Source organism: Limulus polyphemus, unplaced genomic scaffold (genome assembly GCF_000517525.1).
Source record: "Limulus polyphemus unplaced genomic scaffold, Limulus_polyphemus-2.1.2 Scaffold699, whole genome shotgun sequence".
In the NCBI taxonomy this organism is placed as follows: domain Eukaryota; kingdom Metazoa; phylum Arthropoda; class Merostomata; order Xiphosura; family Limulidae; genus Limulus; species Limulus polyphemus.
The window spans coordinates 44,847-55,494 of record NW_013666309.1 but is presented as its reverse complement, the minus strand read 5'-3'; the positions used below and the strand labels follow the sequence as shown (position 1 = coordinate 55,494).

General features: G+C 33.3%; 1 pseudogene; it reads left to right on the top strand.

Moving 5' to 3' along the window:
* The window catches only part of LOC106460051, a 45,739-nt pseudogene extending 35,801 nt beyond the window's left edge, over positions 1 to 9,938 (top strand).
* Positions 9,939 to 10,648: the final 710 nt, after the last annotated feature.

Sequence of the window (10,648 nt, the reverse complement as noted above, 5' to 3'; positions counted from 1 at the left end):
GTACTTATGAATTAAAGATTTGATATATATATATATATATATATATATGTGAATTCTCATAACAGAGAGAATGAGTATAGAATTTTAAGTAACTTTTAGTACGTATAGTTGAGTTCTAGTTACATTATGCTAGGCGAGGCTTTCGTATTATATGAAAGGACCCAAAAATGTTGATAAGAAAAAAGATGTTTCTTTTTTTTTTACCTGCTATAAACTACTTACGAAATCAATTACATATTTTAATTTCAACATTTCCAATATGTTCTCTAAGTGAGTTTGTAGTCATAAGTTTAACCAAGAAACTTAAAAAACATCGCTATTTGATTATAAGTGTCATATCAGTAAAGTTCTTGGTTCAAAATGTTGGATTGTTTGGAGCCTTGTGAAAAATATAAATAGGGTTTGTTTATTTTTCTAGATTGGTAGAAATTCACGTGCTGCATCAAGTTTCGAGTTTATTCAGTCTATACTGAGTGTTGGTGGTGAATATTGACCACTTTGGGTAATTTTCAAATAGCCACACCATCTACGAATTAAAAGTATTACACTGAACTTTATCTTGGAACATTTGCATGAATGACAAAAAATGGTAGGGCTAAGAACACCCCTTGGCGAAGTCTAGCCTCAAAGAGTGCCTCGTGAACATTTGCTTTGACATGGTGGTCGGAAAACCAACAAACATACACACTCTCAACTATTCATAGTTACTTCCTATCGACGTATTTAACAGATGAGCAAAATTCAGAATCAACAAATTATCATCATATACTTTGAAAGAAGCTATTTATATTTCGTCTATCTTTTGTCAAAGTGAACGTTATTGTTTTTCCAGACACACTGATAACATATCAAGCTGAAAGCATGGAACAAAATGTCCCCCTCCTGATTTAACAGTGTTTGTAGGAACAAGTGGATCAGGTTATCAACAATCACAGGTCTCAAAATGTTTATATTCACCTTGATAGCAAGCATGTCTACCCACAAGCGGTCAACACAGATCTACAAAGATCTTCGTTACTTTTATGAGTCGCTCGATAGAATTCTGGGGAATGCTTTCCAATTCTCTTTCTAAGGTTTATCCTATTTGATTCAGTATATCTGTTGGGCGAGATAGGCGTGAAATACTTCACTAAATCTAGTCGAAAATGGAGTTGAATCTATAGAGTTGAGGAAATGAAACAGGTTTTGCATTAAAAGTTGGCAGTGACGATATGTACAAAGTAAGGATCAACATATATGAAATCACATCTAACAGCACCAGCGAGAAGCTTGATAATAGATGTTAGGATCTTGTTATTATAGCGGACGCTATAATATTATTGTTGTAATATTATTATTATTATAATAATATTATTGTTATTATAGCGGACGCTATAATATTATTGTTGTAATATTATTATTATTATTATAATATTATTGTTATTATAGCGGACGCCATTCAGAACATCATTCCTTATAATTTACAAACTAGCACATCTGTCGGATAAGAAATCTCGTCCTACCATCAGAGATCTATGTTCAAACTCGTTTTAACATTCATGATCGTCGTTGAAGCTGAAGAAGGTCATTTGACCAAGACGTTAAACATTTATTTCTTTTTTGCTTCCTTCAAGCGATTTTAACTTTTTATTATTTCAACGAGTTATAAAACCTTTATCTTCTTTGACATCACACTGGTTTCCAGTGTTATAGTGATCCTTAAATATAATATTGCTAATCAACATGATTAGATTTAACATTTAGAGTGGCCTTCTTCACCCTAAATTAAACTCGGGAGTCGATTGTTCAGACATTAGTGAAGCTGCTTCTTAACGATAATTTAGTATAAGAGGTTTTCGAACAATAGAACTTTTATGCTCATCAGTTCAACTCTTGCAGAGAAATCTTCATTTGAACATGAATTTTGTCCCTCTATTTAAATCAAGATCTTGATGTAAGTCTACTGCTTTTTACAAAGTAACTTACCTATAGAATATAAGATTTTAGTGCTGAACTAGTGAACCTACACTTTGAGTATATTAGGAAGATATGTTTACTCTAGTCTTAATTGCAAGTGCAAGGTTGGAAGATCTGACGTTTGCATTAAATGCGAACTTCGTGTATAGACTCATGATGATATTCCCACTGAAGTTAAATAGAGATCGTCCAGAAACGTTAGAATCTAAGCAAATAAGAATGATAAAACAGCAAAGCAGAAGGAAAATATACTTTGCTCTCCTTTTATCCACTTTCATTGTATTACATCATTTAGTGATTGACAGACCTAGATATGATTGATCAAACCTCAACCAACGAAACTCATAATAAAATAGAACATTTATTGTTGTTTCTATTAAGTGTGCAGAACGTCCTAGATGTCATGAACATGTTGAAAACCATTTCTACAGTGCAAATCAAAGTCAAAATGGAATGACCAATGCAAAAATAATCTCGTTTTGGGAATACTTTCTACTAACACCAAAGCAACATTTTGGGCTTTTGATCATTTCATTCCGCTTTTCAAACCAAGAGATCAAACCGTAAATTTGTGCAAAGTTTTATATGACAACTTAGACTAGTCTCTCGTTCATATTTGCAACCAAAACATAGCAATTTCTGTACGATCAACTTACTGGGCTTAAGTAAAAATTATTATATTTACTTAATTTTTTGTGTAATCCTTATTATATGTGTAGAAAACACGTGGGCTAAACACCTAGATCAAAACCCAAAGGTTCAATCATAACTATCCATAATTTGAAACTAGTGATCCGAAGGAAGGCAGCCAGTCAGTAGTACCCACCATTTTCTCAACTACTCTTAACTCGATATTGAAAGTGGTTAACACGGTTATAACGCTCTATAGATGAGAATGCGGAGCATGTTTAGCGGCACATCGCGGTTCAAACCTTTGGCCTCAAATCCTTAATCTGATACGTTAACCACTAGGCCACACCCGGTCAAGAGAGAATGAGAAAACAGTGTTATTAAACTATTTTGAGCTCTTATAATGTAAGGAGCACAGTTTTTTTTTTTGGCGGTAAAGGGACGCGAGCCATAGAAACTCCGATTCACAGTCTGACACGGTAATCATTGGGCCACGCTCGACCCAAATAAAATAATAATTTTAAATGAACCTAGATGTTTCCCACATAGTGAGACTGTAGTAATGTATATTTCTTCCTTCTTCTTATAACTTATCTAAAAATTAATATAGAATTATTGATTTAGTTATAACAACAACAATAGACAAAGGAACAAAGATAGCATTTTAAATACAAGTGATTAAATCAGTAAAGCTAACCATATATCAGAAGATAAGGGAAAATTTGTGATATTAAAGAAAAATCTAACACTTATTATAGAAGTTTTTTTTATTAAGCACAAAGCTAAACAATGGATTATTTGTGCTGCGCTCACTGCTAGTATCAAAACCCGAACTTTAGCGTTATAAGAAGCCCTTACCGCTGAACAATCAAAAGCTACAAGTTTGTTTGTTATTAAGCCCAAAGCTACACAATGGGCTGTCTGTGCTGTGCCCACCGCGAGTATCAAAACCCATTTTTTAGCGTTATAAGTCCGCAGAGTTACCGCTGAGCCACCGAGGGCCCTGGGGCTACAAGAAAAGTAAATATTCAATTAAAGGAAGATGAAAATTATGACTGAAAATATTTTTAAAGATATCAAACCAATTGGCGCTCATGTTGGAGTAATGTATAGTGTGTCTACAATGCGCAAATTGAATTGTTCTGTCAGATTAAGTTTCCAACATTGGCACCTGTAATAATATGTTATCAGATTTTTGGTAAAATTTCTTCAAGAATACACAAGTAGCGAATTTACTCTCAAAGAACTGTTTAGTTTTGTAATACTTTCAGAATTTTTAATTTAACGATAATGTGTAATGCAAACAGCTTTGATGTCGTTTTTAATCTTTCTCACACTTATCATTTTCAAACTACAACACTGATTTATGTACTGAATTAGTTTCTTCGCCTCATATATAGTAATTGGTTGCCTAAGTATATTTCTGAGCTAATATTTTCTTGCATATGAGGAATCGTACTTTATGAAAAATTGTATTTTAACTTAATAGCCTTTTATGTAAAACCAGTCTTATGGAATCTTTACTGGATCAGAACTTGCACTAATATGGTAGATCTGTTCTTGTGTTATAATGAAAAGCAATGGTTGAAAAAATATTTTAAAGATTTTGAAACAGATTCATTATAGTCTTTATTTTTTAATCGCAAAGTCATATTAATTCCTGCAATAGTTGAGGGCCTGGCGTGTCTCAGTAGTTAGCGTGCTCAGAGGGGTCGTATGTGCGTTGAAAGAGCGACGTTAAAATCCTACTATTCGGTCAGACAAGGCTATTGACTAACTGCTTTCCCCCTGAAACTTGCAACATGTGTGTGATATTCAGGCACGCTGTTACCCCACAGGTAGCTAGAAGTATCCACAAAACGTAGGTTCAGGTTTATTAACCGAAGATGCTTTCCCCCTGAAACTTGCAACATGTGTGTGATATTCAGGCACGCTGTTACCCCACAGGTAGCTAAAGTATCCACAAAACGTAGGTTCAGGTTTATTAACCGAAGAATAAATTGAACATGGACAGAAAGCCGATACTGACAAATGAACAAAATCTCTATTTACAATATTTATAGTGTTGAAGCTGGCTGTCTTATTGACCTAGCAAAGATACCAAAGTCAATGAAAGAATCGAAAGGAGAATCAAGACAGAAGTGTACGAATAGTCCACTTTTATAGGTCCTAGTTCAGTAAACCACATCCTTAAGTTACACAACTCAACCTCCTTTCTACGTATTCTATTCTAAACAACCCAAGCCAGGGTGTACGGTTTCTGCGTCACCTTTTTCACTATGCAAGCTTCATAGAAGTCCATAAGGAAACACGTAAATAGTAGCTTAAGAGTTAAGAACATAAGTTACAGCATGTATTTTTACGTGTGCGAAAGATTTAATACATGTTTACGATATTACGACATTCCGGCCAACATCGATATGACCAGCTACATGAAATAAAACTGCATGGAATTTTCGAAAAAATCATACACAGACACACACACATATATAAAATACTCTATACTAGTTGTGAAAGGAAGAAATATGGTTGTATTAAATAATCACGCTTGTACAATAAACATCCAAATATAAAGCTGACAGTTGAATGGGAACATGAAGCCAGTTCAGTTTTTTAGTTTAGTAGATAATCTGCAGTTTTAAGACTAGCGTATATCACAAACCGACTTTTCTGGACATTTTTATGGCTTGTTCTTACAGTCTTTAAAGTTAACTTGGTAAAAGCTCTTATGAGTCCTCTTTACAGGACTGTAAGCAGATAGTCTTTGTTACAATGAAAATAACTTTTTATTTGTTTATGTAATTTCGTTGATAATAATGTTAGCGGATTTTTGAACAAACCACCTGTACCCTAAAGTATTACCTAAAGAAACAAATAATAATAATAGTACTACCATGAGTAGGACAACAATCGTTAAATAGAAGTTAGTTTCAACAATAGTAAATACAAAATATTTTCAACAATAGTTAAATAGAAGTTAGTTTCAATCTGGGCAGATTCTTTTCACAATTAAAAACAAAAGTGTGTTTACTTCTATTGTTAATATATTTTTTATTGGTTTTAAGAATTTCTACCTTAAGTGTAAATCATTTTGATAAAAGAGTTAGCACAAAGGATCACATATAAAGTGTAATAGACTTAAAAAAAGACCCAAAACTCGAGCGCTTTCGAATAGATGACTATTCTGCTTCCTGAAGATTTTTTTTATTTTAAGTCAAGTATAAACAATTGATACCTGAAACCGTATGTTCCTTCAATGGCGAAACCATGGTCGTGAATAAATGATGTATTTGGGAAACATACAATTGTCTTGTTTTTTCTCAATTCTGTAGTTAAGAATAAATTGTCATTTGTCATCTACAGATGTACATGTGATGTCTGTGTTGAGAATTATGTAAACCACACTAGTAACGTTGAGATAGATGAGCAGCAGATAAACTGGAGCCGAAGCTAAGTCCACGAAACAAATGTTTCTCCTCAAACTATAAGCTTGTTCCAGTTTTCAATATTAGTAAATTGCATAAACAGATTTTGTTTTATCTTGGAGGACATAACAACGTGTTTTTATCAGGCCTTAAAGTTAAAAACTCATCATTGTGATAACTGTCCCTTAAATGTTTGTTCTCTCTTTGTAAGCTAATATGCGTCAAACCCTTTTTTCGTGGTACACATCAGGAAATGGTAAAATTTTACAACTGACAACTTATGTTTTAATTTCCCCATCTGTTGCTTTAAAACTGAAATTTATTGTAACACTAAGTATGTATGTGTTTACTGAAAACTTTCTGTATCAGTTATCAGTTTTTATGCTTATACTGCAATGTGAATAAGCTGCACAGTCTGCGTAATGAATTTATGTATATACTCAAACTTTGATGCACCACAAACCCGAATAATAAATTGGTTATATTTTCACTTTAATCTTTGAATAATAGTTTAATACTTAATATTTGAAATACTTATTTCAACTAAAGCCACATTAGATAATCCAAGCCAGTTACTTCGACTTTCCAAATATTATGTTCGTATAATGTTTGTCACATGGACTGTAAATAAAGTATCTAGAATTGACGACTGTTTCTTTATTGCATAGGAGCAGCAGTGACCAAAGCAAGGTTGGCGGAATGGACACTGGTCAAGATACAGAGTCTGAAATCACAGAGAGAAATGGTCAAAAATCAACAATCGACCACTTTCTACAGACTTCTGACTCAGACCAAGCAAATAGCCCAGACGAGATGTCTTTTTCCAGCGACATAAAACCAGTTACTACTCTAGGCTCAGTTCCGGAACTACTGCCCGCACCGACCATTACAAGCCTAGCTTCCACCATATCGTTGACACATCCTTTACCTTCGCCTAACGAAACCATCTTTACTAGTAGTTTCCGAATGGATAATGTTCCCGAGATACAACCTTCATTAACAGGGAGTTTTCTAGGCCCACACCTTAGTGACTTAGGATTAGGTCTCACAGCTGCTTACTATTCTTTTTAACATTTTTTGGGCTTGGACCTGAACATTTAAACTTCATTACCCAAAACAAGATCGTTATTATGCATTCCTACACATTTGTTCGTATGTATGTATACGTGAGCGAAAAATAGAGTTTAATATTAGACTTAATATTAAATGATGTTTACAGTCGATTATTTGTAAAAACATAAATAAATAAGTCTAGAATTTAAGAGTTCTGAGTGGAAGGGGACAATTAAAAATTCGGCATAAATCGCTCGGATATATGCATGTCATTATACAGAGAGAAGTAAGGCCTAACAAGAGATTTGCTAAAATCTTATTTGATTTGTTGATTACGAAGTTTCTCTGTGAGCACCTGTTCATAGCTTGGGTTTAATTTTGAACGTGATTAACTCCCAGTGTGCAAGTTAAGGAAACATGTTTGGTGAGTTGATTCCGAAACAAAACTTTCCAGTACTCTCTTTAAAAAAAAATCAGAACAAAGATTTGAACTCCTTAACATTTATATTTCCTTTCACTCATAGATAATCTCGAAGATTTGTATTTTGTTGAGAAAATTTTGAGATTGAGTTTCTAAGCAGATACATATTTAAAATTTTGCTATAGGTCGATGAAAAGACAGAATATATTTCTGGGTTACCTTAAACTGACGAAGATTATGCTCCGCATAATTTAAATACTCTCATATTCGTCAAAAGTCAATAAGAAGACATGAAAATACAGGTCCATGAGTTGCTTAGATTCTTTAGTGGCAAAAGGATGTATAAGAAAAAAGTTTACGTAAGAATGTATGTATAAATAACCAAGTAATAATAATAAAAAAAAAATTAAAAATTTGCTATAATAATTAGAACAGTTGTTGCATATAAACTCATAGGTTATCCCAATAACCATATAGTAATCCAATTCATCCATAAAATATAGACCTACCCTATTCCTTGTTCATGACTATATATTGTTAAAGGATCTAAAAACCCCCTCGTTGTTCATAATGATACAGTATCATGTAATTTTAAACTTTCAGTTGTTTATTGATGATGATGCAGTGTTCCGTGATTTCAACCTTTCAGTTGTTTATTGATGATGATGCAGTGTTCCGTGATTTCAACTTTTCAGTTGTTTATTGATGATGATGCAGTGTTCCGTGATTTCAGCCTTTCAGTTGTTTATTGATGATGATACGGTGTTCCGTGATTTCAACTTTTCAGTTGTTTATTGATGATGATGATGATGATGTAGTGTTCCGTGATTTCAACCTTTCAGTTGTTTATTGATGAAGATACAGTGTTCCGTGATTTCAACCTTTCAGTTGTTTATTGATGAAGATACAGTATTCCGTGATTTCAACCTTTCAGTTGTTTATTGATGAAGATACAGTATTCCGTGATTTCAACCTTTCAGTTGTTTATTGATGAAGATACAGTGTTCCGTGATCTCAACCTCTCCGCTCCTTGTTCTTAACAATAAAGTGTCGCTTGATTTCAATCCTATGGCTTCTCACCAGTGACAGAACAGTATCACGTGATTTCAATGCTACAGTTTCTAACTGGTGACAGTACAGTATCACGTGATTTCAATCCTACATATTGTCAATAATGACAGTATAGTAGCACGTGATTTCAATCTTCCCCTGAATGGGTCCACGAAAATCATCTGATTAGTTTCTCTAGATGTCTTATCGTATTTGAGTTCCAGTACAAAACAGATGAATAATAACAGATTTGAGCTCCTTGATTTTTTGTTGTTGTTGTTGTTGCTCTTATAAACTGTATTTTTGGGTGGGTGATAAAATATTAGACTTATTTACACATGAAGCTAAGAGTCCGTTTACCACTAACACCGGTTGACGCTGCGGTTGTATGAACCGCTCCGGGAACAAGAAGACTAACTTGCTGGTTCACTAGTTCTTGTGAATGACAGTAAAGTTAATTCAAATAAAACAAAACAGTAGTAATTAACTAACTAAATAATCAGCTTTAAAATAAAATGAAGTAACTAATATTAATTCATGTCCTATAAAACTGATTTGTAAATGACTTAAATATAATTGATAATAATTATAATTATCTTGCTTAATCTGATTCTTACCATAACAGTTGTTGTTCATGAAAACTGATTATGTATATATATATATATATATATATATAGTATCTAGACCACTACTATGTCTGTCGTATACCAGCCAGTTCTGGTATCAGGCGAAAGGTCCCGTCGGCACTGGATATAGCAGAATCCTTTGAATCGTGGATTTTTAGAATTCGTTTTGCTGAGAAGGCTTAGCCAATTAGTATATTTGATCCTACTTGGAAAGAAACTGAAGAGGGATTTCTAGAATATCTTGAAATCAATAAAGCCCTCATACTAAATTTTTGTTATGTCGTATTGACCATTCTGTGGCCACCGAAGATTAAGACCGCGTTCTTCAACAGCTGCACAACATCTGTTGGTAAGTCTTGGAGCTCAAATTTATAGAACAATCAAACTGGTACTCAAAGTACCACGTGGATAAATAGTTAGGGCAGCGATACGTTGCAGTCTCGCTATTGAAGGAATGTTATTATTGTGTTTTTAATGTTTTAAACGATTGTTATGCTTTAGAATGAATTAGAGTGATATTATACTTTGGTATTATCATATATCTATGTTGTAAAGTTTTCAAATTTATAAATAGAAGTTAATATAGTTTAATGAATTATAATTATCGAATAATTGTGTGTACTACATTAGTTTTATTGTGATTATCTACTGTCACATACACACACACACACACACACACAATTATTTAATTTAATGGTTTTCCTCAGAACCTACATCCCCCAGTGGTTCAGCGGTAAGTATGAGGGCTTGAAACACTAAAAGTCGAGTTTCGATACCCGTAGTGGGCACAACACAGATATCCTGTTGTGTAGTCTTGTGTTTAACAACAAACAGAATTAATCAGTGTTTTTTTTCTATAAATAGTGTGTGTGTGTGTGTATATGTAAGTACATATATATATACATACATAAAACAGGCAGTTATACAGTTGCCTGGATAGCGTTTCGAAAAATATTTATTTGAAATGATTATAACTGAAGAACAAATTAGCGACCTTATAACCACAACCTCTTTAAAAGTCCGATTATATTCATACTAAATAATTCATAATTTTTATTGTCACTAAATATATGTTACTTTTAAAAAATGGTGTTAAGTTATTAATACATATTTATAGATTCACACATATATTTGTACTTTCCCATTACAAAATAAATAACATTTATGTGCTCACTTCAAAACCAACCGACAGAGCCACTAAGCTTTCACACCAGCTTTACTAGACGATAAGGAAATCATTAAGACCGTCTCTCCGTCCAACAACAGGATGCCAAAGTTCCAAGGTGGAACGATGGAGATATTAATTTAGAATTTTTGAATCAGTTTAATCTAGTTCTTAATAGCGAAAACTTCTGTAAACTCAAACTCTCAGCTAATCTATCATTTATGTTTAATTCGGATTGCGATTTCGTAAGTTGCAAGATTAAATACAGATTAACTCAACAAAAATTCGTTCTATGACCAACCGAGAGCTGTATCATCTCCCA